General features: G+C 34.7%; 1 non-coding gene across 1 annotated transcript; it reads left to right on the top strand.

Moving 5' to 3' along the window:
• Positions 1-9,337: 9,337 nt before the first annotated feature.
• LOC114114221 (small nucleolar RNA SNORD22) lies at positions 9,338-9,463 on the top strand. The gene has a single exon (XR_003589052.1). It is a non-coding gene; the product is annotated as a small nucleolar RNA SNORD22 (small nucleolar RNA).
• The last annotated feature ends 2,863 nt before the right edge of the window (positions 9,464-12,326 follow it).

The raw sequence follows: 12,326 nt of genomic DNA, 5'->3' as shown, positions 1-12,326 counted from the left end.
TGGAGGAAAGTCAGAAAGTGATTTGGGTGACTTGGTAGTCACTGATGTTAAAATCAAGGATGGTGAGATACAGTGGTAAGAGCATTAAAAATGTAGAGTCACATACAAATAAATCTGAATCCTAGATCTGCTAAAGGAACCTGAGGAAGTTACTCAAACTCTTTGATCATCAGCTCTTTAATTCAAGTGTTTGGACGTTCAGTCATGTCTGACTCTTTCAGACTCCATGGACTGTAACCTGCCAGGCTCTTTCAGGCTTCTCTGTCTATGGGATTCTTCTGGCAAGAATACTGGAGTGGGGTGCCATTTCCTCCTCCAAGGGATCTTCCAGACCCAGGGATGGAATATGAATCTCTTACATCTGCATTGGAAGGTGGATTCTTTACTACTAGTGCCACCTGGGAAGGCTTTAATTAAAGTAGGCAGAGAATCAAAGGTACTTTACAGGATAGTCCTCTGAGGATAAGAAATATTTAAGATGTCTCTAGGAGAAGGCAATGGCAACCCACTCCAGTACTCTTGCCTGGAAAATCCCATGGACGGAGGAGCCTGGTGGGCTGCAGTCCATGGGGTCGCTAAGAGTCGGACACGACTGAGCGACTTCACTTTCACTTTTCACTTTCATGCATTGGAGGAGAAAATGGCAACCCACTCCAGTATTCTTGCCTGGAGAATCCCGGGGACAGGGGAGCCTGGTGGGCTGCCGTCTATGGGGTCACACAGGGTCAGACACGACTGAAGCGACTTAGCAGCAGCAGCAGCAGCAGCAGCAAGATGTCTATAGTAGGTCCTCAACAATATTTTTTAATTGAAGTATAATTGGTTTATAATACTATGCTAGCTTCAGATGTACAATACAATGATTCAGTCAAAAAACAATGATTTCCTGCCCCCCCATATATATATGTATGTACATATACGTACATACACATATACACATATGTTCTTATTCAGATTCTCTTCCTTTATAGTTTGTTACAAAATATTGAGTATAGTTTCCTGTGCTATACAGTATGTCCTTGTTGGTTATTCAATGAATATTATTATCATTAGTATTACTGGTATTTTAATATTATCTGAAGTTCTTGAGCAAAAATATGCTAAAGAAGTTTTAGACTAATATATCAGGAAGAAAATGTGATAAAGCAAATATACCAAATTGAGGCTCCAAAATGCTAATTATAATATTGCAGCTATCAAAATCTTAGATGCAAAGTTCTTTATTGTAATGAAGAAATCATGTTAATTATTACCTTCTCTTTCTTGGTAGGTTGAAAGATTAAACTTTCCCATCTCCTTGAAAGAAAGAAGCCATTTGATAAGTCTGGCCACTGGGCGATGAGTGGAAGTGACAGGTATCACTTCTAGGTCAAAGGATTTCATACTGAGGTGCAAGCCTCCTTCCAATCCCATTATTGTGAGGTGAAGAAATGTATGCGTGCTCCAGGTTCCCATGTTACTAAATCTTCTCTGCCACTCCATCAGCCCTCTCTATAGTTCTCTGGGGGATTCTGTGGGACTGAGCTGCTCCGCGAACTGCTATAGGACAGAGAGCATTGAGGAAAAGTATCTTTGGGGGAGAGTGTTGAGACATTGAAACGTGTGATATTTGTTTTTATGGCATTACAGCCTATCCTTAATAACTCATTCATATTCTGTATATCTTTTCAGTGATGTAAACTGTTACATCTTAAAAACAGTGCTATATAATCAATATAATATTTTCAATTTAAATTTTATTTCTAACTGCTACATAACCTTGGTAAAAGAAAAATAGCTAAGAAAAGTTTTCAATAAATAAAACCCAACGATTTCCTGCCCCACTCTTTCAACCCAGTCCAATTCTCTAGAAATGGCATTTTAAATATTTAGTGGCTTAATTTTTTGTAGTTTTATTTATACTGCTGGTAATATGTTTTTATCTCTCTTGATTTAGGGTGTTAAGCATTCTTTATTGACTCTGATATAGAAGACCATTTAGCATACTCATGTCTGCTTACTCCCTTATTTCTATATTTTGATAGCTATCTTATTATCTGTATTTCTCAGTTTGGGTAATAAACATGAATAAAAACCTATAGTTCTATTTATAGCTTCAACAACTCTAGAAAATTATTTCAACTTTATGTGAAAAGAAAATCCTTCCCTCTCTTTGCTATCATAAAGATAGTTCAGAGTATAGTCATTTACAAGTATCTTTGTTTCCAAGGTTAGGATAAGAGATGCTTCTGCTTTTCCATTATCTGTCTTCAGCAAATACTGAAATGTAATTTTGTCCTAACACACCAATTGACACACATACAATTTATTTCCACTATCATCCAAAGAGATGTTGAAATCTGCCACCCACAGTTGACCTCAATTCTTTTTGCTATGATAGATTTAAAAGTGAAAGTGAAGTCGCTCAGTCGTGTTCAACTCTTTGCGACCCCGTGGACTGTAGCCCACCAGGCTCCTCTGTCCATGGGATTCTCCAGGCAAGAATATTGGAGTGGATTGCCATTTCCTTCTCCAGGGGATCTTCCCGACCCAGGGATTGAACCCAGGTCTACCTGCATTGAAGGCAGACGCTTTAACCTCTGAGCCACCAGGGAAGCCCATGATAGATTTAGTCTGTATAAAACTTCTGTGCAATGATTGCAACGGGGATTCTGGGAAAATATGAGACAAATATGCTTAGACAGCATCTTCTTGGTCCATTGCTATGCTACTAAAGATTTAACGTCATGTTGCTGTTTGAAATCTTCTACCTGGAGTGCATTCAGAAGTCTTGCCCATGTGTGTTAAGTCGCTTCAGTCATGTCCGACTGACTCTTTGAGACCCAGTGGACTGTAGCCCACCAGGCGCCTCTGTCCATGGGATTCTCCAGGCAAGAATACTGGAGTGGGTTGCCATGCCCTCCTCCAGGGGATCTTCCTGATTCAGAGATCGGACCTGCGTCTCCTGCGGCTCCTACACTGCAGGTGAATTCTTTGCCACTAAGCCACTGTTGAAGCTCCATATGAATCTTGGGATGAAAAAAATGAAGCAGAAAGGAGAAGTTTTAGGGAAAGTGGCAGGATGTGAGGGTAGTGATAGGTAAAGGTCTATAGAGTTGGGAGTCATACAGAGCCACAGAAAAAAGGGAATGGAATTATGCCTGGTACCTGGGTCACATGACCACAGTGACTGAATCTGAATGATCTTTGACTTTTAGTTTATGGAACTCGAAACAACTTATCGTTCTTTTAAAATTTGTAGTTAAATGTACTTTTTTTTCAAAACATTAAAATCTTTATATTTCTATAATTGGTAGTTATATTAGTTTCTTAGGACTGCCAAAGTAAAATACCACATACTAGGCAGCATAGATAGCAAAAATTTCTTTTCTCACAGTTTTGAAAGCTGAAGTTCAAAAGCAAGGTGTTGGCAGGTTTGGTTTCTCCCAAAGCCTCTGTCCTTGGCTTGTAGGTAGCCACTTTGTCCCTGTGTCTTTACGGAGTCCTTCCTCTGTGCACTTGGAACCCTAGTGTCACTCAGGATGTTCAAATTCCCTCATCATTAAAGTATACCAGTCAGGTTAGACAAGAATCTACCCCAAAAATGGACTTCCCATGTGCCTTAGTGGTAAAGAATTCGCCTGCCAATGCAGGAGACACAAGAAATGCAGGTTCAATCTCTGGGTTGGAAAGAGCCCCTATAGTAGGAAATGGAAACCCACTCCAATATTTTTGCCTGGAGAATTCCACGGACACAGGATCCTGGTGGGCTACAGTCCATGGTGTCACAAAGAGTTGGACATGACTGAACAACTGAGCAATTCAAAGCATCTTTATTTTTAAAATACTCTAAAAGCTCACCTTTTAAAAGAAATTATCTCCAAATACAGTCCAATTTGAGGTACTAGGGGTTATGGCTTTAACATGCAAGTTTTGGAGGACACAATGCAGTCTATAATAGTAGTCATCAGAAAACGTAATGTTTTCTTAATTGTTTAAGTGTTGTATTGAATGACTAATAAAGGTACATAAAAATAGTTTCTGTGAGTGTTTTCCATACATTGTATCATACTAGTCATTACCATTCATTAATATATATAGGTATATCTGCTAGGTGCTTTTAGTGCTTAAAGGAAAATCTGACAGAATTGGTAGCTATTGCTATAAAAATCTTTGCATACAACAGAGCCCAGAAAAAGGAAAATACATTGATCACTACTAAATTCAACCTTCAGTTATCAATCCTACAAAATATATCAAATTTTAAATACAGAATGCATAATTTCTGATAGAAATACAACTAATTAGTGAAGTGGTCTCTAAAACTAATAATAGTTCATTGCTTAGGAAAATGAAAATTGATACACCTATAATCTAAGCAAATAGACTTTACGAAGAATGAATGTTAATATAAATTAACAACAATATTAAATGGCCAAGATCAGTCAACAATTCCTAAGTTATCTAACAGAATCTTTTGGTCCTAAGTAATAATTCCAAATATTCCAATATTTCTCCAAATATTTGGAGAAAGATCTCAACAGAATAAAATGAGAATTGCTAAATCAAAATTTCTGTGTTTATATAACAGAAAACAGCTGTGGTTGAAGGCAATGAATTAATATTCTGTTATCTCTCTGAATTGGAGTTATGAATTTGAACACGTTCATAAGAAAATAAGCTCACACCCATTTGAAACGATCTTTACAGATGCCATATAAATATATACTGATCCACTTTGCAATTAAATATCACATAATTAGTTCAGAGATTTCATGCCAAAAGTATGTTGTAATTCTTCTAAATTTAAACTGTGCACAGTTGTAAATGAGAATCAATATTCCAATATGATAGTTCATTTAACATTTTCACACACACACATAGATACATACAGAACAGAATTAAACCAGTGCAAATCTGGATGTAATTATATCATCTCTTTATTGGCAAATCCAAAGAAAAAGTTCACAAGAAAACTAGCCTTACATTTAATTTCTCATATTTCATGCACACAAGAAGAAATAGATGATGGTAAAAAAAACACCACGGTTTCTATATATTTTTGTTGCAATCAAAAGATTGCTTATTCTATGAACATATTGCAAACATGTCCAACTGTTCTTTCTTTATCTACTTTACTAAATGATAACTATTTTAATTCCAGATGGTACATATTGCACAATAGCATTCATCAAAAGTTATGTGATTCCAAGCACATAAAACTCTTATGCAAAAAAGTAACTGTTCTAAAGTTCCTTTGTGTCTTTCTTTATCCTCTCACTTCTTTCGCAAGAGACAACAGTATCTTTGAAAAGGAACGAAGTCTGAGACATCACTAATTATTCTTTTCCAAGTAAATAGTTAGTTTTCACTAATGATTCTCTGTAAAAGCATTTCTTGAGCTATGTACTTTTGTCTAGAGAAGTCTGAAGGGCTATGCAGTGTAGTAGCTAAAATAAAAAAAAGAAAAGCTAACACCCTTTACATAGCAAAGAAACTAATCCATCTGATCTGAATGGAAAATAATGTGTCAAAAATATTATGCTATGTGTTTTTTTGAAATTTTATTTTAACTAGAAAGTAGAATTAAAAGTCCTTCCAGAGTCCTGGTTCCTGATAGAATTTGTTTCTTTTAATCAGCCTTCTTATAATTAGCCTCTTGTCTAAGAGAATATAATCTAGTTCTGACATTTAGGCTGAGATGAAGAAGAAAAATACACATAAAAAACCCCCAAATGGCTGCTGTTTTGAACCACCAAAAATAAATTGCTAAATATATATTGATAATGTTATGAATACCCAGTATCAAATACAAACTAATAAATAGAAGTTTCAACTTTCACAATTTGCACAAACAAATTAACAAAATTTATACTAACTCAAAAATCAAAGATACTATTTCTCAATCTGGAAAGCAAAGGAAAGAGGTGGCAGGATCAACTAAAGCAAAAGAAGCTCAGCCCATTTCTATTCTGGTTGACTCCAACCACAGGGAGCATGCTCTCACATCCTGCAATTGGTGCAAGTAAATAGATTATATTTGTCAGATTATACTGATGCACCACTGACTTCTTGTATTGTTTCATGCGACTACAACATCTCTAGACTTTAATTTTCTTATTTGTTAGTGAGATTAATAATAGGTGCTGCAACAAAATGGTTGGTCATTTATGTCAACACTGGCTGCTGATTCCCATTTTCTGTTTACCACTTCTCTACAGAGACTGGAAAGGCTAAACATTTAGTTTCTAATTCTCCCTTTGTCTTCTCTTCAGTTATCCTCAAAGCAGATTCTGAGACAAAGATTTGGATAGAAAGAAAATAGTTTAGAGGGATGTGTAATAGAAAAGCCAATAAAGGGTGCAATCACCATGGAGACAACTAGTGATCAGACACTATGGGGACCCAGGGAAATCGTGGAGAAGTCCTCCCAGAATTATCCAGTGAAGGGTGAGAAGGCTGGGGATTCTTGTATAACTACTCTCTCTCTCTCTCTCTCTCTCTTTTTTTTTTTTTTACCAATTCAACTTTCCATCTCTTTAAAATAGACAATTCAACATGACTGTACCATGAGTAACTGGACATGTAGGCACCGTTTTAAAAAGTCATCTTAAAATCATGTACTTGTGCAATACTGCACATTTATCTTGGTAGGAGAAAAAGTACAGAATTTGATCAGAAGACCTGAATTTTATCTCCTTCTGGCTTTGCCGCTAGCTGATAACAAAATGGAGTGGCCTCTCTGTCTGGGCCTTAGAATCCTGTTGAGAAATGATAAGCTTGGATTGCTGATGAAACTAATTACTTTTCCAGTTTATGTATCAAAAGAATTAAATGCACTTTTATGATTTTTACAATAACTTTACTCTTTTCTTTATCAGGCCTAAAATTTTTCATTGCCACACTTACTGTTTTTTCAGTAAATAGAAAATAGAATGCATTTGCACTATCCGAAAGCCCTCTGTAATACGAATAAATTAATGTGTCTAAAACAATATCTTTTTGCAGGAGAAGCCAAATTATCTATTAAAGTGACTGGACCTAGTTCACACAAATTTTTATAATAGTCCATGTAGTACAAGCAATTTTACTTCAAGAGTTGAAAAAAAATTAGTTTTTGATTCTGAATTTTAAAGAGAAAGATACCATGTGTAAGTAATAAAGCTAGAATCCCAAACAAACTAAATCCTCAAAAAAACCCTTATGATTAAAATTTTTTCCTAAACTATCATACTATTGATGCCAGATGTTCATCATGAAAACAGAAGATAGAGAACTTATACAGGGAGAACGTTCTATTTTAAACAGTAGGACATTAACTTGTGGAAGTAATGAGTCAGGGCAAGTCTGATTATCCAATAAGACTCTGTAAAATATTAAAATATATTTCCATGAACCATAATTTGTGTACTCAAAATCATTTCTATGGACAAAAATACCTAAATTTTCGGATAAATGTCTTAGACTTGTAAAGATTACTGGCTATGTGATAAATGCACAAAATGTTGTAACTTGAGAGATTTGGGAGACATTTTCATCTTTTTTTGTTTTGTTTTGTTTTTTATTTTCCTACAAGGGGTTTAGTCTCACTTATGGTCCCTAGCTATGTCTTCAAATCCTGCCTTTCTCTTACCATCCAAACCCACATTTCACAGCTTTTGTAACATCTTTACCTGATGGCTACTTTAGCACCACAAACTTAATATGCCCTAAAATTTCTTTCCTTGTGCTGATTTCCCATTCCTTCAACAATGCATCCTTTCCTCCAAGCATTGTTTCATTTATTTATTATCTCTTCTTTCAACAAACAAGAGATACATTGGTAGGAGCTAAGGCAGACATAAAGAACAATAAAACACACTGCCTGCTGCTGAAGGGTCCAGCAGGGCAATATTACACAAAATGGTTATAATAAAATAAAGTAATGCTAGAGTTGCTTTAATGAAGCCCTGAACACTTCTTTCCTCAGCGATTGTTAAGAAGTTACCTCAGAGAAAGTCACTTGACTTGAACCTTGAATGTTGAGTTATATTTTCCAAGGTACAAAGAAAGGCATTGGCGCAGCATAATCCAAGTCAAAAAAAAAAAAAAAAAAAAAAAAGAGGCAAATAAAAAAAACAAAGTGTAGTGTGTCTAAAATTTAGATTCATATTTCAAAGAGTACAGTTTCATTTATCTCTCATCCTTTGTACTGTTTTTATCTAATGTAATAACATATATATACATATACATAAAGCATCTACATATCTCACGGTTCCCATAAAAGCATTTATTCATTTATTCAGTTCCACTGGATACAAATACTCTTAGGTTTCAATTATTGACAGTGTCAATATTTTACTTTTTAAACTTTTTTTTCTGAGAATGAACTTTATGGTAGACCTTCTTTCAGCATTTTAAAGATGTCACTTCAGTCATCTACCCTCCACAATCCCCCATAATTTCTTCTCATTGTCGACTAATTTTTTATTGGATAGTGGACATTGTGAATGACACATTGTAGAAACTGGATTCTGTTATCTTGCTCTAAAAATTATTTATTATTATTCTAGTAGGCAATTAAATTGATTTGATCCAAACTCAAGGTTTTGGCTCTGCTGAAGGGGGAGTCAATGCAACTACTCATTTATCTCAGTCTTCTGGCTATGCTTTTCACTGAGAAATCTGAACTATTCTCAGAACATGTGAGGTTCAGTGGTTAGCAAAGAATCTGGATAAAGTTTATATACAGATTTGGCTCTCTCTTCTGTTAATCACTCCTTTATTGGATCTTTCTCCTTACTCTCCTCAACCTAAAGTTTGGCTAGTACACTAACTTGAGAGGGCCCTCATGAGAAAATTTAGTGGGGTTTCCTTCTTTCATGGGTCAACTCTTTCTAGTTTTTATCTACTTTGTTCACTATTTCTTCAAATATTAATATTTTACTCAGCTTTTATACTTTTACCTGAATTAGGGTTAGTCATATTTCAGCTACTTTAACATTATGGGGATACGAATTTACAGGGAGGTTTTCAATAATAGTTTAATTTTAAACATAGCTATTCAACACATCAGATTTTTTTTTAATACTTTTTTGTGTTCTCTCTTTTGGTTACCTTTAACAATTTGTCTTTTCTAAGTAACCATTTATTTCATATGGTTTTGTGAAATTTACCGGTAGAGATCCTGAGTCTTTTATTTATATTATTGAGTGATATTCCATAAAGTCTGGTGCCTAATTTGTCTCTGGATTTTGAGTTGTTGATTATATAATATTACCTAATAACAACATAAATTTAATTCACATGTTTTTATCTGAGAGCATCTTGACTAAAGAGTAAGAATATAGTAAACACTGATATGAAATTGCCAAGATCCTCCCAGTGAAGAAATCCTCACAAGTCTTACTTCCTGTCCTAGTCCCAGAGCCTGTAAAGGTGAACCCACTGGGGCTGGCTGGTGGAGAAGAGGAAAGCTTGTTCCAGAGGGAACTGTCTGAGGGATCATGAGAATTACTCAACAAGGCAAAGAAGGGAATCAATGACTGGTTGAAAGGCAGATTTTCTTTCTTTCCCCCTAGATCTGAAGAAAGAACAAAGCACACATAATGGAATCTAATGTGGAAGATATCAACACTGAAAAATCTTTTTACAGATTGCCTGTTCAACTTAGCATATTTGAATCATTTCAGCCTAAATAAAAAATTTTTTTAAACCTTCAAAAAAAAAAAAAAGAAAAGAAAAGAAAAGAAATTGCCAAGATCCAGAAACTTTATGTTAAAAATGAACTTTATTTATACATTGCCATCATATAAAATCTTACAGATGAAAGTTAACTTTTCCTCATTTCAATTTCCAGTGTTTTCATAACTGGTATCAATCTATGGTAGGTAAAAAAGGAGTGTGAAAGTTTCTACTATTTCATTAAAAAGTTTAAAATTATTTAGCCCCTTTTGAAAAACACAAATACTGGGGACTTACTGTAAGGATACAAGTTAATATAAGGAAATATGACACTCAGGTATGCAACTTGACTTGAGGTATAATGGAAATCATTGCAGCGCCTGGTATCACAAAGGCCAGAACTGGATTCTAAGCAGCTCTAGATGATTCAGCAGTGACTAGCCTTTAGTGAATTTTTACAAACATCTGCTCTTCATTCTTTTCCCCTTACCAATCATTTTCTTCTAGCTTTTGCTTCCTCAAAACTTTGATTTATTTTGTTATGATTCCTTTTCTATGCCTTACAGGTGGCTTCTATCTCTGTTTCCTTTAAACTTCAGATTTCTTGGCCTTTGCATATATTTTCTCTCTATTAGTTGGGTTACTTTCAATTGCAATTAATAAAAATGCAAAGCAAATTACCATTAATGTAAAATGATTTATTGTTGTATATAATGTATAAGTAAAGGCTTACCACTGCATTCAGGAATGATTGATGCAGAGATTAAAATAACATTTCTCTCTCTCAATCTTTCTCTGTCTCTCTGGATAGGTAGATAGATAGGTAGGTTGATAGATAGACAGAGATAAGATTGCTCCATGGGATGGCCATATTGACATTAGCGCTCCTAGAGTAAGTTACATCATATTTTCTTAGTGACCTGGATGAAAAACAGTGTATATCCCAACAGCTTTAACATACTAGCCAGTGGGCATACTCTGATAGACTCTAATTAATATAACATATTAAGTGCCCATCTCTAAATCAATATTTGTTTCATACCTATGGCAGTAGAAACAAGGAGAATGTCAGCTCCTCCTGGACCATATCCAGTAAGTTTCTAACAGTAAAATTATTATAGCCCTAGAAGAAATGTAGAAAGAATTACTGGACATAAACACAAAGAAGGCTAGCATACTCCATAGTTTCTAGTTCAGATTTCTGACAATTACGTCAACCATTTTTCCAAGGTCGACTCTCATAGTCTGGCATGAATATACTTCTTGGATGCAGCATTCAGTCATTGTCTGTTCACAGGTGCTTTTCAGTAATACCACACTGTACAAAACCAGGTGTACAGAGCACATCTGTGATAAAAGCTCAGACTGGAATTGTTTTTCCCTTGAAAATTTTTGCGGGCTTGGAAGATATCACAATAGTCATTTAACTATCATTTTAGACGAGGAAAGTCAGTTGGTTACATTACATTTAAAAACATGAAACTTCACTATTATTCTCTTTTAATTTCCATCTAAGAAGTCCAACAAACAAGTCTATAAATCTATGCCTTAACTCTTACTAAATGAAAATATTATCATTTTGACATTATTATTGACATTTTTGTAAACATATTGTCACATGCCATATTTGATTAAGTTTAACATTTAGGTAGACTAGAGAGGCAAGAAGAGAGTTACAATAATCAGCAAATTGCCTCTTATTAAGGAAGTATTTGAATCCTGGATTGACTGTGATTCATTTTATAAAGTTAAACAGTTCCAAGGGTTATAAATCTTTATTGAAGCCAAAGATAATGTCTGTGCAGAAATGAACATTTAGACAAGGCAAATGGTAGAACAAATTTCATCCAGAATTATGTCTATAATGTTATTTGTACTAAATCTTAGTATGTGCTGAAATTCAGAATGTTCTTATAACTTAATATTTAAGTGTTCAAAGCAAACTGTGTCTAGAAAAAATGCATAGAAAAATTAAATAAAAAAGAGAAAAAGCACCATATAAAAGCGTCTGGTTTTAATAGAAAATAGGATACCAGCTGGGTTGAAGTATGTTTCATATCTTTAAATATTTTCAGTAAAATAATTGAGGCAGAAGCAATTTGAATACCAAATAAATAAAAAGTAATATTTCATTCAGAAAACAAGCACACAAGAAAATCAATGTTCCTTTCATTTTTATCTCTAAGAAAGAGCTTAACTTTGAAATGCAAATTTCAAGTTTAGAATTCAATAATTCTAAAGCTTTCTCAGTGAAATTAACAGGAAATTCTCTTTCCTCAACAAAAAACTCCTCACAGGAAGAGATATGATTGTACTTATCTACTCACTTATCATAAACACTTGTATAAACAGAAATTTTCCATAACATTGAAAAAAGTTCACCCAAATTTCCAGTACAACTCCACATGTCTGAAATATTCCACAACCCTTACCGTCTTTAAGAAATAGTGCAGAAGAGTCTGTCACTAAAAACTTTCCTCACAGTATTTAATTTTGCTGTATTCACTACAAGTCTTTTATAACAACACTAGTACCAAATTCATCGTGTGGTTTCTTGGGTATAATATTTGCAAAGTACTCAACTAGGCTTCCACAAATGAGAATAGAAAGGGATTCCAAGATAGACCGTGTTTCTCCAAGTCCACAGGTAGGCCAGTGACCACTGCGGAATTGGAGTTCTCCCA

This window comes from Ovis aries, chromosome 3 (genome assembly GCF_016772045.2).
Source record: "Ovis aries strain OAR_USU_Benz2616 breed Rambouillet chromosome 3, ARS-UI_Ramb_v3.0, whole genome shotgun sequence".
In the NCBI taxonomy this organism is placed as follows: Eukaryota; Metazoa; Chordata; class Mammalia; order Artiodactyla; family Bovidae; genus Ovis; species Ovis aries.
This window is presented reverse-complemented; position numbering and strand designations above follow the sequence as displayed.